Raw genomic sequence first — 22703 nt, 5'->3', positions numbered from 1 at the left:
TGTCACCAAGTCCTGGGGGTCCTAGAAGGTGGCTCAGAGGCACTGCAGGAGCAGAGGTCCAGCAACTCCTCTCTTCTCCATTTTGTGTATTGGGGTATTATCTTTCTTTTAAAGAGGGTTCTACTTAAAAAAAAAAAGTAAAACCCATTAGTATATGCCAAAGAGAACCATTTGTTTATCCAATTAGTCAGTCAACATTATTGTATGTCTCCTACATACCTAGCCCTGTACTAAGTTCTGCTGAAAAAGACTTCTAAGGTTTGAACTAGTCAGTGACATGTTAGCAAGAACCACTGAGTCAGCAGCCTGAGTTTAATCCTGTCTCTGCTACCCACTAATCGTAAGACCTTAGGCAAGTGTTCTGGCCTCACTGGGATCTGTTTCTCACCTGGAAAATGCAGGGCTGGGCTGGTAAGTCATTCTCAGATGAGATATTCTAGAGCTGACATGATTCAGAGCTTTCATTTGTGCCTGTAGAGTAGGTAAAGGAGCAATCAGAGTCAGGCCAGTTAGGAGGTGATGGCAGGAAATTTTGTGACATATCTTAAGAGTCTGAGTGAGGCCTTTCACTTATTCAATCAACAAACATGTAATACTCAGTGCCAGCCACTGTGCTAAGCATTGGGAATATAGCAGTGACCAAAACAAGGCCCTCGCCCTCAAGGTACTTTCTATCTAGGGGCAGCAGAGGAACTGAGAGCATAGGTGATAGATCTAGGGATGGCTTGAAATTTATGGCAAGGGATGATGGTTGGAGCTATGAAAGTATATGAGGTACCAGGGAAGAGAAAGCAGAAAGGTTTGGAGAGAAAAAGAGATCTGAGGTAATAAAACATAAGGAATACTCTGTGGAAAAGCAACTAACGTTCACTCTATGGTAGCACATTCTTTATCAAACCAACACAAGGCCATCCCCCAAAATTTCCTGTTGTGGCTAAGAAGCTGTGACACACTAAAGAGATAATGTCCATTTATACACCAGTTTTCCTTGACGACATCACTCCTGTATATGCAGCAAGAATTACGCCAAAGCCACATATGGTTTTATATAATAGCAGGCCTATTGGTCTCCTTAGAGATGTCTTTAATAAATACTAGTGATGTGTAAAAATGGCACCTAAGCTGCTAGCCCCTCAAATGTTTTCCTAGACCAGCTGACTCTCTCTTTTTTTCCTTTTCCCCAAGTTTTTGGAGTAGATCCAGAGCAGATTCTGAGAGCCTCAAGCTTTTCGTTATTTACCCCCCAGTAATTACATGTCACAGGTTGTCTTCCCTATTAGAGTGTAGGCTGAGCAATTAATCTCCCATTGTCTTTGCAGGAAATGACATCCATGTGACTTCTGGAGAAGGCAACTGTTGATCACTCTGGTTAAAATAATATGGAAAGTGTTCAGCACTTCCTCTGGTTGATCACTTAGACTGGCCAATTTAGAAAACTTCTGGAAATGGGCAAAGCAAACAGTGATTGTCAGAACTGGAAATACTACCACCCCCAACAAAAACGAATCTCTGAACTGTTGCTCTAGTCTCTTGATGCTGACTTGTCTAGACTCTTCAGCACATAGTTGAGCCCGATGCCTGGGCATTCTGTTCCTTTTATAATGCTTTATTTGGGGGTGTTTTCTAAGTACAGATCATTGAAAACCCAACTCCAAGAGGCCTGAACAATAAGATTTTACTAGCAGTTCGGTGATTCCACAGGCTTCAGGGCTGACCTAATAAAATCAGCCCCATTCTGCTTCCCTGTGTTATTCTGTCTTTGCCCTCCTCTCTGGGCCAGTTTTATCTTTAGGCAGGAGCAAGATAGCTGTGCAAGTTCTAGGTTTCACATCCCATACAACATTCAGAAGGAGAGAATTTCTCCCAGAAGAATGAGAAACTCCCCACAAACCCTTCTTCACATCGCCTCCTGAATTGGGTCACATGCCAATTTCTTAAACCAATCACTGGAAAGGGGTCTCCCTTAGATGGGTGCATCTCAAACTTCAGTGTGCACACAGGTCACCTGGGGTCTTGTAAAATAGGCTATGATTCAGTAGATTTGGGATGGGGCCTCAGAGCTGACGTTTCTCAGAAGCTCCCAAGGGATGCTGATGTTGCTTGTTGGCACATCATAAAGCCTTAGACTACTCAGGTCCCCACCCTCCAGCTGGGGCTGCTGTCACCTGCCCATGAGACACTGTGACTGAAGGAAAAGGGGCATCTGTTAGGAAGAAGGAGGAGGGAATGGCCCCATGCCGATGGGAATTGCATTAGAGATAACTTGTTCCCAGTGTGTAATGAGAATGTTCCCTTTAAACCAGGAGCCACACAATAGTCTATGATATGGAATAGAAGCAAAAAGTACATGCAGTGCACTGCGTCATGTGGGAGCACCTATAAACATCTTACTGTTTATTTATGAGGACGTCTGCATCATAATTCCTGAAACAAAAGATGGAACAGGCATGCTGCCCTCTTCATTATCATTCATCTATTTTTATTCAGAACCATATATCTATGTGTCTCAAAAGGGACAAATTCAAATGAAATGCACTTAAATGTCCCAAAGAATAAAAGAGTGCAAGTCCAGCCTTTTTCTTCTGAGTGGCGACCCCGTCAGTCTTGGTCACTGGGATGGGAGACTACACCCCACTTATCATAAGTCACTCTACATGATGTAGGGCTTTGAAAGTGCTGCCAGTGGTGAATTTCTGCCAAAGCAAATGGTCATAGTGCCCATATGAATGGCTTCAGTGGAGAATGTCATTATGCTTTCTTCATTTGAAAAGGAAGAACTAGTCTGTTTTTCTTGGCAAAGACACAGGAGTCCTGAGCTGCAGCTATTGAGGAAAAAGGCTGATAAGACTGAAGGACTGATGTCCATCATGAGGCTGACCCATTACAGACTCAGTGGAGTTCAGAGGGAACTATGCAGCCAGGTGTTTAGTGGACCTTCCTGAGATGGTACCTTTGGTGGCCGTCTCCAACTTCATGTGCAAAGACAGAATCAGTCAGGAGAGGAGATGGAACTTCACTGCTCTGTCTACTGCAACTGCCTACCCTGGAACCATGGGCTCTCATGTGCGAGACCAATGGGAAGCCATGGAGACTCTTAACTGGCCTTGCCCACGTGAGTCCTAAAGGCACCTGTACTTAGGAAATCACCAGCTATTCTTTGTCTCTGCAAAGGCCCTGAAAGGTTGAGAGGTTCTCAGACTAGCTGGGGAAAGCCACTAGTCTTGAAGCTCCACAAAGGCAGGAATTGTGCTGTATCAGGCAGGCAGCCCCTGTGTCGGTAGAATGATTAAAGAGCTGGCCTGTTCCCCTGTTGCCCAGAGATCTGTCAGTCAGCAGCATTGACTAAGCATTTACTCTCTAAAGAGGAAAAGGAAGAGAGCATTTTGTTGCCTAATTTCAGAGCTTTATACTCTGAATATGGAATGTTTAGGTGCCCTATCTACATATTTAGGACCTCCTAGGCTGCCAAAGAGAGATGAGATCATATTATTATTAGCTGAGCCTGTGTAGGATGAGCCAGATAAGCAAAATGGCACTATATTCACAGATTAATTCAAACAGTGCCCACCAAGCGCCGTCCTGCATGCCTGCTGTGAGGCAAGGCCTTTCTAGCCACGGGAGGAACAAAAAATGGGGGAAAGTAGGACCTTCCCTTACAACTGAAAAGACAACTTGAAGAGTAGGGAACAGTAAGTACATTTAAAGTATATCAAATAATACAAAATTTTTAAAAAGAGAAAAACAAAGAGGGGTACATAATACCAAAATTGGGGAAATCAAGGTAGAAAAAGCTCAAGAAGACGAACATTAAGCAAGGCCTTAAAGCGGGGATGCTTGACCTGGGTCCACGGGTGGGTCTGTGACCTTGGATGGAGGAAAAATGAACTATTTTCACTAACTCTCACCTGAAATCTAATATTTCATTCTGTTATGAAAGTAGCACTAGCTATTTGTTGCCAATAGAAATTATGGGTATTTTTATATTACATTGTAGTTAAAGATATCCTGGAATATCATTTATGCCCAACAGTATTTCAGAATTAACTGTCATTAGACTTTTACTGGAATTTATTTAAATATCGAAAGAAGCACATAACAATTTTGTTACATTTTGATAACTGTATATCAATATACCTCTTTGCATTTCATGTGTTAATTTCAAGCATTTAAAAACATTATTCTGAGAAACATATGTATAGATTGTTACGGCACAAAAAGGTAAAAAGCCCCTGCCTTAGAGAATGAATAGCTGGACCTCCTACCAGCACTTATGGGACAGAAGACACTCGGGGAACTAGCGTGCAGAAAGGCTCAGGCAGGACAGGTGACTGTGCCACAGCATTGGATGGGGAGATGTGGAGATAAAGCTGAGGTAGCTGCAGCCCCAGGCTAACATGATTTCACAGATAAATTTGTAGGTTACAGGAAACAGTGGAAGGTGTTTCCACTGAGGCTTTCAGTGGTGTTTAGGAAGGATGCTTTGCAGAGCCAGGAGAGTGAGATTGGAAGGGAAGAAACAGGAGGCCAGAGGCCAGTATCTGCCAGGACCAGTGCCAGCCAGAGAGAGTGGAATGGGGAGAATGGGGAGAAGGCCATGAGTTCAGCAGGCCTGCGGGATTGGAAGGCAGGCTTGAGCCACAGTTTACCGTGAGGGTGAGGAAGGCCACGGTAGGTTTCAGGCCTGAGTGACTAGGAGAATGAAAATCGCTCTTCGCATTCACGGAGCACTTACTGTGTGCCACGTGCTATTTTAAGCCTTTCTGTGTCATTTAATGTCATTAAATTTATATCATTTAATCCTCATAACAACCTGTAAGGCCAGTATGACAATTCCTATTTTTGAGATAATAAAACGAAGTCTGGAAAAGAAAGATCAGGTTTCACAGCTAGTAGAGGAGTCGGGAATGTGTTACTGAAAGAAATGGGAAAGAGGAATCTATTTTGGGGAGAAAATATAATGACTGCAGCTTTAGATATGTTTGCATTGTTCTCTTGTCTTCAATTATTTTAAAGGGCTAAAAATTCAAATAAAGTATTCATAAACACCATTTCTAGCTTACTTTGTTATCCAGATTTTTATTTTTTTGTTATTAGTGAGAGCTGAGTTAATTTGTCAATTGGTTTTATCTTTGTGAAAACAAAGAGGAATCTGGCAGTAAGAGTTTGGTACATTGATGGGAGCCCAAAACAGGAAGACATGTGGTATCCAGTAGGGAAACACAATTTATAGTAAATTACTTCTTTAATGATGCATCATCCTTCTGTTGTGGTATTGTTTTTCAGGACCACTCCAGCAGCGGTATTAGAAGACATGTGGTGTATATAAAGTTTGTGATAGTTGGGGGAAATTTTGGTAAGTGTCACTGCATTGTTTTCTAATACCTTTTTTGGTAAAATGGTGCTCACAAATGGAAGCCATTGTCTTGTTCTGTGCATCTTTAAATCTGCACTAAACTTGGACAAAATTCAATTTTATAATTAAATATGACATTCAATTGGTGTTTTCTGACAGTATGACTTTTTTCTTTTTATTGCTGGTGTTATTAAGCAATATTGGGGTTTTCTAAGATGTAATAAGAAGTCTAAATTTAAGGAAGCTTCTGGATGCAATGTAAAGAATACCCTTGACAGTCTAGCTTATGTTCTAAGCCACCCATAGAATATAAGAGTAATAAACTTGCAGACCAAAAGAGTGAAATAAAATGAAAAGTCTAAAGCAGAGAGATCCTTATGGCCTCTAGGTTGAAATGAGAAAGAAACAGGCAATTAGCTACTTGGGGAATGGGAAATTAAAGGGAGTTAAGAATCCAGCATGCCTGGGAACCAGCCTACAAAACCACATAGCCTTGGCCTGAGAGACCAAGACCATTAACTTAGCAACCACCCATAAGACCTTACTAGCAATAGAGTAAAAAAAGTCTTTCGGGTCGGGAGACCTGGGTTAAAATTCAAGTTCTTCAACTTACTAGTTGTTACATAACCTCTCAGTTTCCTCATCTGTAAAGTAAGTCTTATAACGTTACCTACCCCATAAGGTGGTTGTGAGAATAAAAGCAGCTAGGTAGTGCTGTGTCATAGTAGGCGCTCAATAAAGCAGTTATTCTTGATAACAGAACAGGCTTGTTCGGAAACTAGACGTTTGCCATTAAGGTCAAGCCACCAAAAGGCGTTTACATGTCCCAGCAGAAGGGCTGCTAGGGATGGATTAGTCGTGACCCATTTGCTGTCACAGGGGACATCAGACTTAGTCACCACAGTCCCTCCTCCAGAGCACACTCCATAACAAGCTGTGGGAACCCCTGAAACGTTTGTCTTCTCTAACCCTTTCAACCCATTCTTAGACAAACTTGGCTAATTTAACTTCCCTTCTTGCCACCTTTAGAGCGAAGTGCGGTCACATTGTGTGAGCTTTGTTCAGTTGTGGAGTTAATGTTATTTTAAACCAAACTAACGAGAAAAAAGAAGGGTTGGGAGTAGATGGTGACCTTGGTGTGGACCTCAATTACCAAATTCAGGCTTTCATTTCCAAACCTGTCTTTCGATTTTTTTGTCTCTGCTTATTATGTAGCTTTCACAGAGATCCAATTATTGAACTAATTTTTTTGAGTTTTGACTAAAAGAATTTGGCTTTGGGGTGGGGCCTTTACCTGTGGTTGGGGAAAATCAACCGTATAACTTCAGATGCGCCACTGTTTAAGATTGGTGTCCATGTGACAACCCCCCAGTTTCATGGAATGGACCTTGCCTCAGGGTTTTTCTGGCCCAATCTCCCACTAGCTAAACAAATCTCTTCTGCAGTATCCCTGTAGAGGGAAATTCACATTCTCTCAAAGATGAGCCTGCCATTGTCCAGAGCCACTTGCCTCAATTTAAAAAATAATTGGGGGCACAGGAAAATTTTAGGGGGTGAGGAAATTGTTCTAGATCTTGATTGTGGTGGTATTTATACAACTGTATGCGTTTGTGAAAACTTACAGAATTATACAATAGAACAGGTGGATTTTGCTGTATGTTAATTAAACCTTAATTTTAAAAATGGAGAAAAGAAACAGTCAGTTAGACAACTACCTGGGCATTTGGCTCAAATTGTTAAAAAAGAAAGAGGGAAGGTGGGTGGGGTCTAGTCCTTACATGGAACTACAATGTGCGCTCCATAGGACAGGCTGGGTCTTCTTCCTTCCTGTCGTCTCAGGGCCTGGACGGTGCCTGCACCTGGAAGGCTGTGATAAACATCTGTTGAATTACCTGCTGCTCTTAGTACTTTCTCAGTAGACAGAGACAAATCCACTCACCTTCCCACACACCAGCCCACCAGATATTTAAAGATGATCTTCCTCATTCGCCTTTCCTCTCTGCTGAACCTGCCGTCTCCCATGCCTTGACTCTTTGTCTTCTGAGGCTCTACTCCTATCTCTCCTCACCCTCAGCTCTCCAAGCGGAAGCACCTGCTTGACCACACCTTCCTCACCGCTGGCCCAGCTTTAGAACATGTCCCTGGGGTGGCCCGGCCCTGGAGTACAGGGGCCAGCGATTTTGTAGATGATGTTAACAGACACCAACCCTAGCCCTCTTCCTTCGCATCAGTCCTGAGTGCCTGCTCATGGACTGAGAAGGATTTCTTCAGAGCAGTCTTCTAAGAATGGAGGTCCTAAAAGTAGGGGGGATAGGAGTCCAGGAGATCGGGTAGCAGATGCATCCTCTTAAATGACTGAAATGAAGCCAGGCCACCCTTATTTTGAGACAGCAGCAGTGCTGTTTATATATCTCTCAGGTAGTAGTGTATCACAGATCCTGATTCTTCATTATGAGTCATAGGAAGTTTGAAATTCTTAAAACTAAGACTTGTGGATTCCTTGAAAAAATCTAGATATATTTTTTCCTGATCATGCCAGGGGAGATATCTAAATACATAAATAGAGAGAGAGCAGTGGTTTTCAATCTAAACCAGTTTTGCCCTCCCAGTGGACATATGGCAATTTCTGGAGACATTTTTGATTGTCACAACTGGGGAGAAAGGGTGTGTGCTACTGGTTTCTGGTGGGTAGAGGCCGAAGATGCTGCTAAATACCCTACAATGTACAGGACAGCACTGTACACACAAACAGAGTGATCCAGCCCAAGATAACAAAAATTCCAAGGCTGAAAAACCTGATATACAAGTAATAAAAGTAGTTTAATGTCTAAAGTATTCATTATTTTGAAAGTTTAAAATTTTAAATTTTTTTTAATTTTATTTTTGTTTAAAATATTACAGATGTCCCTTTTTCTCCCCAATGACCATTTGTGTATATATAAAACATTTAAAAGTTTGTTCAAAGAGTCATAGGTCTGAAAGGGCTTCTAAGAAGCTATCTCTTATATTACCTCTAACTCCAAGCAAAAAATGATCTAAATGAATTCAGACAGACAGATGGCTGTCTGAAGGCTTATACCGATGACTAGGCAGCAAAGCTAAAAGCAAAACTCACACATGATCCCAGCATTCACACAAAAGAAGTTGTCTTATATTTTAAATTTCAACCCCAGTTTCTTCAGTTATGTTTGTCTTTAGATGACCTCTGAGATAAAATGACATTTCAATCTGGGCTAGTCCTTCTGAATCAAGGGTAGCGATTGTGTTGTGATAAAAATGTGCTTAGGAAGGAGAAGGATCTCATTACAGATGGTTGAGATTAGGTATTTTGGTGCCTAGGGCTGTATATGTACATCAGTTTCCTAGTGATACTATGGTCCTGTTTAAATGTAAGGCGTTTAGAGCCTTGGTGCCCAATATGGCCGCATTTGCTGAAGCAGGGAGATTAAAGCAGCATATGTCAGGTTGTGATATGGGACAATCCACTTGAAAAGACTTTAATTATAGGGCCTGTTTTGGGCGGGTAACTGTGCTGTTTGTGCGCTATATTTTGGGATCCACTAACCCAGCTTCAAGACCAGTAATATCTTCCCAGAAAGGGTGTGGTGTGTGCTTTCGGACAAATGTTTTCCTACCAAAAGCTTTGGCATGATATTCTTTCGACTTTACTCCCCTTCATTTTTCTTTTTCTGATACTCTTTCTTCTTGCAAGAAGGCCATGAAATGCATTCTGGAAAGCTGGAGAACAGGAGGATAAGAGATATTTCAGGTGGCCTAGCCCAGAGATTTAGGGAGTCAGACATTGTCAGTCTGCTGTTTTTATGACGACTAGAATCTGGAGAACGTGCCAAAGCTGAATAGTAAGCAGAGCCAAATGAGACTATAAAATTACCAGGCTGGTGCTAAATATTTTAACGTATCGATAGAAAAGCCACACATGTACAGCTACCTGTGTCTCAGAACCCTCTTCCAACCTCGTAATTCTCGTAGGTCATTTCAGGCTCTTTCAGGAAGGCTGGTAACTTAGAGCAGGTTATCTGATTTCACTTTTGCTCTTTAAAACTTGTACCCTTTCCCCACTCTGCCTCTGGTGACCTCCCTCATTTCCCTGTTAGTTCCTGAGGCCTTGGCCTTAAAGAGGGTCAGAATTTCTTCCCAGTCAGCATTTCCTAGCCCTTATTTAAAAGTGAATGATAAAGGAGAAATTAGATCAGCAAAATAAAATTAGCTTCTCACATGCACAATAGGGGTGTGTGGGGAGGGAGTGGAGAGGAACAGAGATAAAGAATGAGGACAAGCGATTTTGTACCCAAAACCCAACCAGACCTGAGGGCACAGGAGCACTTGTACATAAATTCTAAGGCATGAGGGCAACAAAATGAAGCCAGAGTGCCTCACAAGGGAGACTTGAGGATCTCTGGAGAGGTGTTCAAGTTCTCCCAGAGGCAGTCTGCAGCCCCTCTGCATCCAGATCACCCAGCATGGCTATGCCGTGCTGCTCTCCGCACCAGAACTCAGGCCCAGCACATTCCCTGTGCAAAGAGCCTCTAAAACCTCAGTGGCCCAACTGTCCAGTAAAAGTGCAGGTCCCTGGGCCTACTCCAAATGGACAGAAGCTGAACCCCTGTTGCAGGTGTGTCTTCATGCTTAAGGCTCTCATGCACACTAACTGGTGCCACTCGAGGCTCCAGCCTCCATTCTCAGCTTTGTCCAAGGCTCACAGCTCCATGCGAGGCTGTGTGCAACAGCCCTGCCCAGCCTCTCAGATTCCCTTCCAGGAGCATTGCTGAGGACTGTAAATTACAGATCAGTCCATCGTTCTGTAAGTCAGAACTGTACATGCTGCTTCCTGCTCTGGTGTGCACCAGAGGGTATTCTGTTTCCTGGTTCTCTTGATCCTTGAAGTAATTCTTTGTTCATTCCAGGCTAATTTTGGCGCCACCCTAAGCCAGATTCTTGGAAGCTACTTTGAGACCTCTATCCTGCTTGTCAGTTTCAATGGTCCATTTTATCTGCCATCAGTTTTCACTCTAAATTCACACTGTGGTGTGGTTTTTATCTGCAGCAACATTTATAAACCAAAATTTCCCACTTACGGAAGGGAAATGTCTTCAGAATAAGTAGCTGTTGTGGATTCTAGTACATGACTGGAATAGAGCCCACCTGGACTCCCAGTAGTTGGACCTGCCCCACAGCCCTGCCTCTGACTGACAGGCTGCCCACGTGAATGTGAATTATGATACCACTTTTATAGCTAATTTAAGTTTATAAGGAAATGTGGCACATTTGCTCCTCCCAAACCACTCCTGAGGTGGTAGAACAGGCATTCTCCCCAGATAAAATTGGGAACCCAGAGAATTTAGCCTGTGTTTAAGGCAGGGGGCCTTTGAGAGTGTGGGGTGTTTGTTCTCTGCTGAAGGACTGGAAGCAGGGCTGGAATATGGTGAGACAAGAAGTGGGAAAGAGATGGTTAATGTTAATGCTGCCGTGCTGGGTCAGTCCTGCCCAGCAAAGATTTGCCCCCAGCACAGGACACGGTGACCATTGTGCCCCCACTGAGGAACGCTGCTCTGAGGTTGTACAGCTGATATGCAGAAGAGCTGGAATCATACCTGGGCTATCTAAATCCAGGCCCTATATGGCCCTCTCCATGTTAAAGGCACCCCAGAATTAATTTCCACGTTTTCGGGAGTTCACAGGCATCACAATTGAACTCAGGATGGCTGCTCTGAGGGTTATGCCATGCTGCTCTCTGCACCAGAACTCAAGCTCAGCACACTCCATGTGCAAAGAGCCTCTAAAACCTCAGTGGCCCAACTGTCCAGCATCCTGTACCTGTCAGTCCTCTGTCAACACCCAGTGCAGGTAGAAAGAGCGAGTGCCATCTTTGGAAAAGATCAAAGCCCAAGAGAATGCCCACCCACAGCCTTTCATCCAGTCTCACCAGTTTAAAAACCATCTAGATAGGGAATTAGGCGTCAGTTTCAGGAGGTTTTGATATATCTTTGGCTTCATACCTTCCTGGTCCACTTCTACAGCCTGCTGTTGGAGCTTTGTTTAAAGTTTGCTTTTGATGTCAGACAGCAAAGAGGCCAAGATGGTGGCTACATCAGTTTGAATGAGCACACATGAAATTTGTTAAAGTAGTGAAAGTAAAACTGTACTGAATGGAAAGGCACACAGTGAAGCTAACCTGAATACAAATGTTGAGGGGATTATGAAAAGGAGAAATATGATCTTATCTGGTCTGGCTTTTTTCTTTCTTTCTCTCTTGGTTTTACTTTTCTTATTCTTCTCTCTCTTCCAGTTTCTTTCCCAGCTTTTTATTTTGAAAAATTTCAAACCTGCTATTTGGGAGAATGGTAAAACCAAAACCTATGTATGTCCAATACCTAGATCCACCAATTGTTCTAAATTTGCCACTGTCTTTTTTATTTCCGCTTCCAATTTTATATATATATATATATATATATATATATATATATATATAATACATTGTATAAATTTTTGCTGCACCATTTGAAAATTGCAAATCTCTTGACATTTTAACTCTAAATATTTCATCATGTATCTCCTAAGAACAGGGACCTTCTTTTACATAACAATACTATTATCTATTATCATACCTAAGAAATTTAACAACAGTTTCATACTGTATTCCACTATCAAGTCCATATTCAGACTTTCTGGTTGTGGTGTAGAATGTCCTGCACTCTGGGATTGTCTATTTCTTCATGGTGTTAACTTGCACCTCGCTTCCTGAAAATTGGTAGATCGAGAAGTGTGTTGTTAGATGCAGTCAACAGCTTTTGGCAAGAATACTTCATAGGTGGCATCGGATGCTTGATATTATATCACATCAGGAGGTGAAAGATGTCAACTTGTCCCACCATCTGCAGTGCTTTTTGATCTCTTGGGTAAGGTGTTAATCAGACCTCGCCAATGTCCACATACACTTTGAGTCAGTAAGGAATCTTTGGGCTTGTGTGTGGGTCCTTTGTGAACATCCTGTCCACCCTACACCCCTCTCCCCACCTGTGAGTGCTGTGAGTATCAATGGATAATCCTTGCCTGGGTCATTATTACATTGGGATAGTGTCTGATATTTTTTACCCTTTGCTTTCTCTTCCTTGGTTACTTATAGTGAGTGATCTAGGCCTTCATATTTTTACAGTAATGATTTTTTAGCTACTTCCCTGGTGGTCAGCTAGATTTTGTTGTGATAATAGAGCATGCCAAACATTTTTCTTTCTTGCCTTTGGGATAAGAAGGTATCACTTTAGCAGAGCATTTACTACATGCCACATACCACACAGGATCCTTACCTATAGAACTTTTTTCACTTTCTTCCCACACAACAGCTAGAATGGTGAACAAAGTGACTTGCTCAAGGTCACACAGCTCCTATGATAGAGCTAAGATCAATCAAGATCTGTCAGGCTTAGAGCCAGGGTTTTTCTATTCTTCCATATGCCCTCTGATCCCCAACCCCGAATGTGTCTCCCACCCTAGTTCTTGCCTTAGATAAATGCCTACCTGATTGGTAGGCCCATAAACAAGGAAAGTCAGATGGGGGGTGGGGGTGCAGCTGGAGAAACACAAGCCACACACACTTAAAAGGGGTAGATGTCACTGGGTCTCAGACAATATGGGCCCAGCACTTTCAGAAATCTTGATCTGAATATTAACCATTCCAACTTTTTAATGTTGGTAACTACTATATATATTCTGACACTCATTGGTTGAGCCTCCAGTTTTCAGCATCCACACTGCTGCTGGCGGAAGCCACCTTGAGTCAGCCAAGGCTTTGTTTAGAAATGAAATTTATTGCTTATCTGTTTGTGTTTAACTTTCTCCTTTAAACAGAAATTAATATTCTTGAGGTTTGATTTCAGGGGTGTTTGATTTTTGAAGAGAAGGAAAGTTAGGTTTCATGGAACTATTACTTAACTGCCATATTGTTATAAAACCTGGCATTTATTAATTAGAAGGTTAACAGCACAGTAGCAGAGAGTTCATCTGTAGCTTTGAAAGAAAACAAATTCATTTCCCTCTGAATATCATCTGTAGGATTTTTCTTTTAGAAACTGTTCTCTGGGTCCTTAAGAAGGGGGTGAAGTCTGTCTGTTTTACCCATCCTGCACTCCTTGTTCTTTGTGTATATTTAACTGTGTTTATGGGTCACCAAAGAATCCATAAGCTTGTTTCTATGAAAGGAACTGAAGCAGAACTGACACAGATAAGCAGCAGTGGGGCTCAGGGTGGGCCTCCATTGTTATAGTGCTAGCTGAGGTTAAAGACCTAGTGGGTTAGTTCTGATTGCTTTTAGCAGAATTTTTCTTGAGTTTGGAGTGATGGAGAAGGATTGCAGGTAAAGGCCTCTGCTTTTACTCTCCCATGCAGGAATTTAGTCCTGCCTTCCCATTCTACGGGTTAGCAACCTGAGACGCAGAGAAGTTGAGTTGGACCCAGGTCAGACCCAATTAGCTTGGGTCTCTCGTGATTGATTCTCACTTTTCCTAAAGCTGAAGTTTTCAGTCAACAAGTAATAACCATAATGCTCCACAATCTCTCTCACAATAAATATGATGGAAAGTGTGGTTTCTCACTTTTCTGCCAGTACAAAGGTTCTCACCCTCAGTGAACCTACCACCTGGGGAGTATTTACAGAACGCCCAAACCCTGTCCTTCCTCCTCCCCATCTCACCCACCCTCGATGTGAGAGCACCCAGGGCCTCCCTGCCCCTGCCCTGTTAACCCCAGCGCAATCACTTCCTACTACTTCCTCAGAGGTTACACATTGCATTTTTCAAATACAGGATTCCTTTTTTTTTTTTTTCTATTCTAGTCAAAATCCAGCAACCATTCATATTTTTTAACATTTTGTTGTTTTACTATGGAATTTCAAATTAGAGGAGGTAAACATTATAGCATAACGGGCCTCATGCATCCCCCCCAGCACCAACAATGATCGACAGTCTGCCGTTCTCCTTTCATCTGTATCTGGATTAGTGTTACTATTTTTTGACTAATCAAATGTGTTTCATAGATCAGAAAGAGAGCATCATTTGTTAAGTAAAAATTGGTTACCTGTCCTTACAGCTGCTCCCCCTACCTTACTGCATTTAATCCTCACAGCACCCCTGTGCATTGTTACCCACATTTTATGACTTTGGAAACTGAAGCTCCAAGAAATTATGCACCTGCTTGTAAGCACTCAAGCAGGGATCCACACCCAGAGTTGTTTGAAAAGCATGCTTTTCCCCCTAAGCTGCACCTTGGAAAAATAGGGACAGTAAAAAAAAATGTGTAGTTAAAACTTTTTACAGTATGGATAGATGGATGGCTATGTGATAAAGCAAATGTGTTATAATGTTAATGTTAGAAATTAAGTGGTAGTACATGGATGTTTGGTGTAAAATTATTGAAACTTTGTGTTTGAAGTTTTTCACCATAAAATGTTGCAGGGTGTGGGGATCCCAGGAAGAGCAAACTTTGTCTTAACCATCAAGCAGTGGACAAAACACACAAGCTATTTTCAGATACCTATCCTGTTGGTACCTGCTCCAAAGAGACAGATTTGAACCTTGGTTGAATTTTAATCTTAAAAATAGCAAGCCAAGGATAGAAATTACTGGATGTACCAAATCAACATTAACCAGTGAGGTCTAAGAGAATTCAAAAAAACAGATGCAAAAGCAAAGCCTCTGCCAGGATAGCCCCTCAACTGTGGACAGCTCAGGAAGCCTCCTCACTGTTGCTGTTCTTGAAAGACCTGAACCGGACATAATAGTGGACAATTCTCTTCTCCAGTTCCAGACACTTAGGTGGGATCCCATCATTTACCCAACGGAACATTTTGCATACATGCAGCCTACATGTTGAAGCTGTTCCTGTTTGTGGAAGGAACAATTTCTTAAACACTACACCATACACATAGAGCCACCCACACTACTCCATTACATAATGCAGACCCTGATTTATGGTGAGCTGGCCTCGTCAGGAACAGCTGAGCAGTCTGCTGTGTTGGGGGTGCTGGTTGAAGGCAAAGATACCCTGTCCATGGGATTCCTCAGGGCATTCTGTTGCTGACAGTACAAGGAAATCTTGGGTGGGTGGCCAACAGCCCTTCTCTCGCTCCTGCCAAGAGACCTGTATGTCCAGCGGCCCAAGCTTGGCTGCCATTGCTATTACCCAGCCTGCCCTTCAGTGCTTGAGGCCAAGTGCCCCTGGCCCAAGGAAAGCTCTGTCCTTATAACGTTAGTTTGCCGTGGAGGAGGGAGGTGCTTAGGCATATGACAGCTACCTCTCCAGAATCTTCCAGGGCCCCCACAAAGTACAAAACTAGGGTCATACCAGGAAATTAAGACGTTTCCAGTAATAATCATTCCCACTGATTTTCAAAACTCCAACTGAATCATGGGGCCAGTGTGACTCATTGGTGTTTATACCATTGTGCTCTTCTCCTTTCACTATACCCTGAGCAGAGTTCAAAGCCCTCAGGAGGTACCTGTCTCTTGAGTTAACTACTCCACCAGCTTCCTTCCACTCTGAAGTGTCCCAGTGGTACAGGCTAGAAGAGCAGGCTTGGTAACTAGACCTGGACATGAATCCCAACGCCACTTTACCAGCTGCGACACTTGGGGAAACTTGCTTAATCTCTGTGAGGCCAGCTCATACAATTATTATAAGGTTTGAATTCAGATAAAATATGTGAAGTCCCCCAGCATAGTCTCGGGCCCATAGCAAGTGCCACTAAGCTCTGGTTTCCCTTTTCTGTCGTATGTGTAATATGTTGTAGGTGTGAGATGAGGGCTCATATCCCTGCCTATAGCTGGTGGTGTGAACACATCTTGTCTCTTGGCATCTGTGCACCGCAGTTTCAGCATCTAAAAATGGACTGCCTGTTATCCAAGAAGCTGTGATTTTTTTTAAAAAATTATACTACCTAATTGCTCCTTAGGGTGCTTCCTCAGAAAGATCCCTAGCACGGGGCAGCCCAGAAAGGGTGAGGGATGGGAGCAGACTGGAGACTGTGGGACTGGTGAGATTAAGGTAGGGAGGGACCGGGAGAAATGATCAAAATGAGACCAGAATCAAAAGGTTGGCATTTCTAAAAACAAAGATTGCCACTTGGGAGTTTTGCCAGGGGCGGGCCCCAAAGGAGACTGAGTTACACCACACTAAGGAGTGTGGGTGCCTGGGCTCCCAGTCACTTCCCCACAGGAAACCTAATTGCAGCCTGGGCCCCATGTGACTCCCCCGGGGAAGGCTCCTACGCTGCTTCGGACAGCCGGGCAGACCACTGCAGCATTCCTGCCCACGCCTGCTGCTGCTGCCTTCTCCGAGAAGGACTGCCAGAGTTATTTCATTTGGTCTCGGAACCAGGAGAGATTGTTTGCTCAGTTTTGCATTGCAAACATTAAATCTGTTGCTTGATTTGCAGTTTAGCTTTGTTTGCAGACCTTCCGTCCTTGCCTGCTGCAGCCATCCAGGCACTTGGGAAGCATTTCCTTTCTTCTCAGCAGCTGCCAGGAGCCCAGTAGTTGGGCTTCCTTAAATGCAAGCAGATGGAAGCAAGCAGCAGTGTGGAGGCAATTAGAGGATTTCTTCCTCCAAGCAGTGCGGGTTTGCTCTCTTTGGGTGTGGGGCTGTTCTTGCTCATTTTATTTTCCATTTGGGTTTTGTCAGGCTGTCAGCTTTCCTTTTCAGGGTGTATTTTGCTGCTGGTTGCAGGAGCAGGCAGAATGGGGCGACTTGGTTGATTATTGTTTGGTGTGAAAGTTTTCACACCGTGGTATGGCTGTGTCATGATGATGATGATGGCACTTGTATTTGTAAAATATTTTGCAGCTTTGAGAGTGCTTTCACATACATCACCGTCTCATATGGTCTTGAAAGAGGCTCTTGGGGGGGAAAATAAAAGCTCTACTCACTTTCCTGGAGTCTGAGATTTTCCTTGTCTGTACATCATCTCTGGTCAAACCACAAAGGGGAGAGAAACAGAATGAAAACTAGCTTTCTGCTTTGTTCCTTTTTTCTTTCTCATTTCAGTCCATCAGTTTAACATGTTTCAAACACTTTGTGAGCACACTACTAGATTCTCCTGTGACATTTAAATAATTGTAGCAGACAACCTTTGCCATCAGGGAGCTTCCAACCTAGTTGGGGACACCAGACCTCCAAGTGTGAGTTTAAGTAACAGTGCTGAGCACACAGAAGGCACTCAGGAACTAAGTGTTGGATGAGTGGGTGAATAAATGAATGGATGATATAAACCACCAAAGTCCCAAAAAGCAAGGAGGAGAACTGAGGAGGAACTGAAGGTACACAGTCTGGATAAGAACAGGCACAGGGGAGGCGGTGCAGCACCCTCAGAGCGTCTGGGTGCCTGGGAGCCAGAAGGCGAGGGGCTGCACTAGCGATTTGCCATTCATTAGTGCAGCGGAACGAGAGCTGAAGGTATGGAGGGAGTCACAGCGATGCAGGCTGAGAAGAGTGAGCAAGGCAAATGTGATTCTCCCTTAAGGATGAATACGCAGAAAGAGAGAGGGAGGCGCAGGCAGACAGACTGGAAGGGATAGCTTGCTCATAAAACTGTTGTTGGGAAAGGTGCCAGCAAACTCACCCCACCTTAAAAGTCTGTCTCCTGGATTTGAGGACCTACTGTATTGCAGCCCTGTGCTAGGAACTAGGAGAAGGCAAGGGGCAGAATCAAAGAGATACAGAAGTTGGCGCAACCCTTACGAGACCCACTGTGCACAGGAAACACTGAAATAATGTGGGTGCCTCACCCTCACATGATCAATGCCAGGGGATAAGGCAAGGATCTGAGAGACAGGGAAACCAATGTGAACTTGAGGAGCTGGGTGAAGGCTTCTGGCAGGTAAGACTGGCTTAGGGCCTGGCACATGGGTGAGATGTGGGAAGTGTGTGGACATCTGTGTGGAGATATATTCCATCCTGGGTGGAGTTTGTATTGGGGAGATTAGTGGAAGAGGTCTGGGCCCTGGTGTGGAAGGCTTGGAAACCAGGCTGGAGAAAGTTGCTGAGCAGGGAAGCGACTTTATGAAGGTGGCAAACGGAATCTTTTGTTCATGCACAGAATTCTCATCAATTTCCTGCTACCTCAGATGCTGGGCTGGGGGCTCTGCACTGTCCCTTTGCTGACAATGCAAGAGTAAGCTAAGGGAAGTAATTGTCTCCTTGGGATGGGCACTGATGTACTCCACGCCAAATATTACTGCTCCGTTGGTCGCACAGAGCCAGAATAGAATAGAACAGCCTCCAGTAGGACTGTCGGTAGAACACCATTTTTACTGATTGTTTTGACTGCTATGAAACTGTACTTAGCACTTCAGAAATTTGTACTATATGAATTCTAGATATTTTCATCATGATAAACTCTTTAAAATAGTATCAGCATCAATGTGCCGCGCCCCCCCCGCCCGCCCCCCCCCCGCCCCCCCCCCCCCCCCCCCAGTGTAGAGTACTTAGAAAATACAGAAAAGCACCAAGGACAAAACAAAAGTCACCTATTATTCCATCACTCAGAGATTATCACACATTAGTATATTGTTCGAAGTTCTTTCCCGATGGGAATTTGGAAGATTTAAAAATTCTTTCAAATTACACTTAATGTTTTATATCTTACTTTTTTAACTTGACAATATACCATCAATGTTTTTGGTGTCAATAAATTTATTTTACAATATGATCTTAGCATTACATTCTATTTCACTATAGGAATGTACCATAATTTATTTAATCAGTCAAATAGGAAACCAGTCTCCTTTTTTTTCCTCATTTTTGTTGTTTCCAGTGAATTAGGTTTTAAACATTTTTAAAAACAACATCATAATATAGTATTTTCAGATAATCTTGTTTTCATTGAGTGTCAGATATAAATGAATACAGAAAGTTCTCCATGAAGTTTTATCTTATTTTTATTGTCATTTCATCAAAAATGCTAATTAATCAACCCTGAGTGGCAAAGAATTGTATGTGCCATGGTGTGCTTCCCTAAGACTGTTAAACACAGGAAGCCCAAGCCCAAGGCTAATGGATGTATTCTAATGTAGAATAAGAATTTAGGGGTCTTCATTGGATCCGGTAGTCCTTAGAATTTAAATGTTATCTTGCGCTTGGTTGTAGTGAAATTTCAACAACAGAAAAATTTAAGTAACCTTCAGTATTATCTTCATGTAGATGAAGAACCAAACATTCAGGAACTTTGTTAACCTTCTCTCTCTAACTACCTCTTGACAATGTCCCCCTTCAAGATACCGGTCTCCTTCCAGATGTGGGATGCCACTGGGAGGGCTGGTTCCTGCTGGCTTTACTAAAGGCTGAGTAGAAGAGAAGGGGTCAACCTTAATTTTCTTCTGAGGCAGAGTTTGGTTTGCAGAGTCCTGGAACTTCCTGCTTGTGTTTCATTTCCAATAAAATGGGTGATTCACCACAGTTTGAGGTAACCCCATATACAGCATCTCAGTTTTTTTCAAGGGGAATTTTTGTGTGTGGGAACCATAGACTAGAGAGGGATCTTCTAAATTTTCCATGAAATTATTCTCCCTGCCTCTCCGAGTTTTGTAACATCATTAGGTTACTTGTTTGTCCTAATTATTTTTTATTCTTTGATTATCTGGATGAGATATGTGTTGAAGAGGAAGAGATGAAGGTCAAGAAGAATAAGTACAAGGTTCTATTTTTTTTTAATTACTTTGTCTAACTGTGGCTGGTACATAGAAACACAGTCTTTCATATTGAACTAATACTTGGCAGTTTGTTAAACTCCCCAATTCTCATAATTTATCTGTATTTCTCTTAGGTTTTCTGTGTAACCAAACATGTATAAATTATGTTTTAGTTCTTCCTTTTCAATTTTTTATCTTTTATGTATTTATTTTTCTTGTCCTACCACTCTGGCTAGGACCTGCAGTCCAGTGTTTAAAAGAAATAGGGAGAGCACACTTTCTTAGCATGTTTCTGATTTAAAGGGAAGGCTACTAACATTTCACCATTGAGTACGATGCCTACTAGTGGATTTAAGTAAATACTTTTCATTAGGTTAAAAAAATCCCCGTCTGATCCTAGTTTGCTATGAGTTCCTATTTTTTAAAATCACAAGTAAGCCGGGCGTGGCTCAGCGGCTGAGCATCGACCTGGGATCCAGGAGATCTAGGTTCGATTCCTGGTCAGGGCACATACCCTGGTTGTGGGCTTGATCCCCAGCAGGGGGCGTGCAGGAGGCAGCCGATCAATGACTCTCTCATCATAGATGTTTCTATCTCTCTCTCTCCCTCTCCCTTCCTCTCTCTGAAATCAATAAAGATATATATTTTTTTAAAAATTAAAAATTAAAATCACAAGTAAGTGTTGAATTTTATTTAACGCTTTTTCTGTGCCTATTAATAAGATCATAGGGTCCTTTTTCTTTTAATCTGAAAGTGACATAATTACTATTACCAGTTTTCTAAAGTTAAACCATTATTTGCATTACTGGTAAAATTGGTAATATATCAAATTAGCCATGATATATTTTATGAACTATTGGATTCAATTTGCTGATTTTTTTAAAGATTTTTCTGTTTGTATTTATATTCAAGATTGGCTTATAATTTTCTTTTTTCCTACTGTCTTTGTCTGTTTTCAGTGCTAAGGTTATACTAGTGCTTCCCATTTTTTAATCTCTGAAACTAGGCTCTTTTTTCTCTAAAACCATCTGAACCAGGTGTTTATTAGTCTTGTTTTCTTTAATGGAGTACTTGGATGAATCAATTTCTTTAATGGTTATAAGAATATTCATGTTTCTCTCTCCTCTTGTTTTAGTAATAAGTGGTATTTTATATGAGTTCTTCAATTTATTAAAATTTTCATACATGGCATACAATAGTTCATAGTATACTCTTATTTTTTAACCTCTGCTACAAATGTAGTTATGTTCTCTCATTCCTAATATTATTATGAATACCTTCTTTGTGTTTTACTGTATCAGTTTTGGTGATTTATCTATTTTATTAATCTTTTGAAAAAAACAGCTTTTCCTTTGTTAATCTTCTCCAGTGAATGTTTGTTTTCTGATTTTATGAATTACTTCTTTATTACTTTCTTCTAATTTCATTGGATTTACTTTTATTCACTTTCACACTTCTTGAGTTGGATACTCATTAATTTTCTTTTTTTTTCTTCTTCTTCTTTCTAGGCTAAGGCAAGTATTTTTCTCTAAGTACAACTTTAGCATCATCTGACAAGTTCAAATATGGAACATTTTTTATCATCACTTTATTCTAAGAATGTTATAATTATCGTAATTATTTCTTCTTTGAGTCATTAGTTATTAGCAGTATGATTTTAAATTCCCAAATTAGTTTTTTAGTAATCATTTTTCTGGAGTCTAACTTAAAAAATCTATTGTCAGAGAATGCTGTTTGTGTGATACCAGTATCACAAAATTTATTGATACTTGGCTCATGGCCTAATATGTGATCAGTTTTTTTGAAACATTCCATGAATTTTTTAAATGTGTACTTTCTAATAGTATACATATACTATTTTGTCCTTATAATTCTAATTATTTGCTTTATATCTGGTTAGAGCCACTTCCCAGGAAGACTACTGAAGAACTTTTTACTGGCAGAATGTGGATTCCTTCTTTCAGCTTCTAAGCAACCAGGAATCCTGTTTCTCAGAAGCCCTGGCCCCAAGGCATACATCTTCAGATAACCTTGTTGGCTTCAACACTATGGGCTATTTCATGGAAGGAAAAAAAAATATATATATATATATCATAAAATTTTAGAGCTACTGTGCTTAAAGGAGCCTTCAAGTTCATTTAGTCCAACCACCATCTGTTTGCTTTCTGCCAGAACACCTCTAGTCTCTACCATTTTTGGGAAGTTCTCATTATTAAAACAAATCATGAGAAAATATCCTTCCATATAATGCCCATCAGTTTTTTTAAAGACGGCTGAAAATGACTTTTTCTCTAGGAAAAACAATTTTCTGTTTTTGTATTAGCTTTCTCCCACGTGATTCCCAGTCTTCTTAACATCCTGATTACTGTTTTCTGAACAAGTTCTAGATTTTATGTAGAGACTTTCAAATTACAGGTATGTGTGTATGTGTGTATAAATGTTTTAAGGAATATTTTATTGGATAATTATTAAGGAAGCACCTCAGGAAGGTATCCAATATTGAGGCTAAAATCCACTGGCCCCATCATGTAGCTATTTCTCTCTCTCTTGACGGACACAATGAAGAATGAGAGACCGTGACTCTTGCCTACTGTTCTTAACCATGTGCACCCAGGGCCATGTGATCCTTTCCCTGAAAATCAATGCACACTGCA

The 22703-nt window shown here is 41.8% G+C and overlaps 1 protein-coding gene across 4 annotated transcripts in view; it reads left to right on the top strand.

The window, feature by feature from the left end:
- FYN (FYN proto-oncogene, Src family tyrosine kinase) overlaps window positions 1–22703 on the top strand; it is a 193961-nt gene that overhangs the window by 83885 nt on the left and 87373 nt on the right. For 2 of the 4 annotated variants that reach the window (XM_081139626.1, XM_081139629.1), the window contains exon 3: window positions 5284–5353. The exons of the other annotated variants lie outside the window; for them this stretch is intronic. The gene's annotated coding sequence lies outside the window, so the exon portion shown is untranslated. The remainder of the gene's footprint in view (window positions 1–5283; window positions 5354–22703) is intronic. 4 annotated transcript variants of the gene reach the window in all.

The sequence above is a fragment of the Miniopterus schreibersii genome, assembly GCF_964146895.1.
Source record: "Miniopterus schreibersii genome assembly, chromosome: 6".
Taxonomy (NCBI): domain Eukaryota; kingdom Metazoa; phylum Chordata; class Mammalia; order Chiroptera; family Miniopteridae; genus Miniopterus; species Miniopterus schreibersii.
Note: the sequence above shows the minus strand (reverse complement) of the source record. Positions and strands in the feature narration are given on the sequence as shown.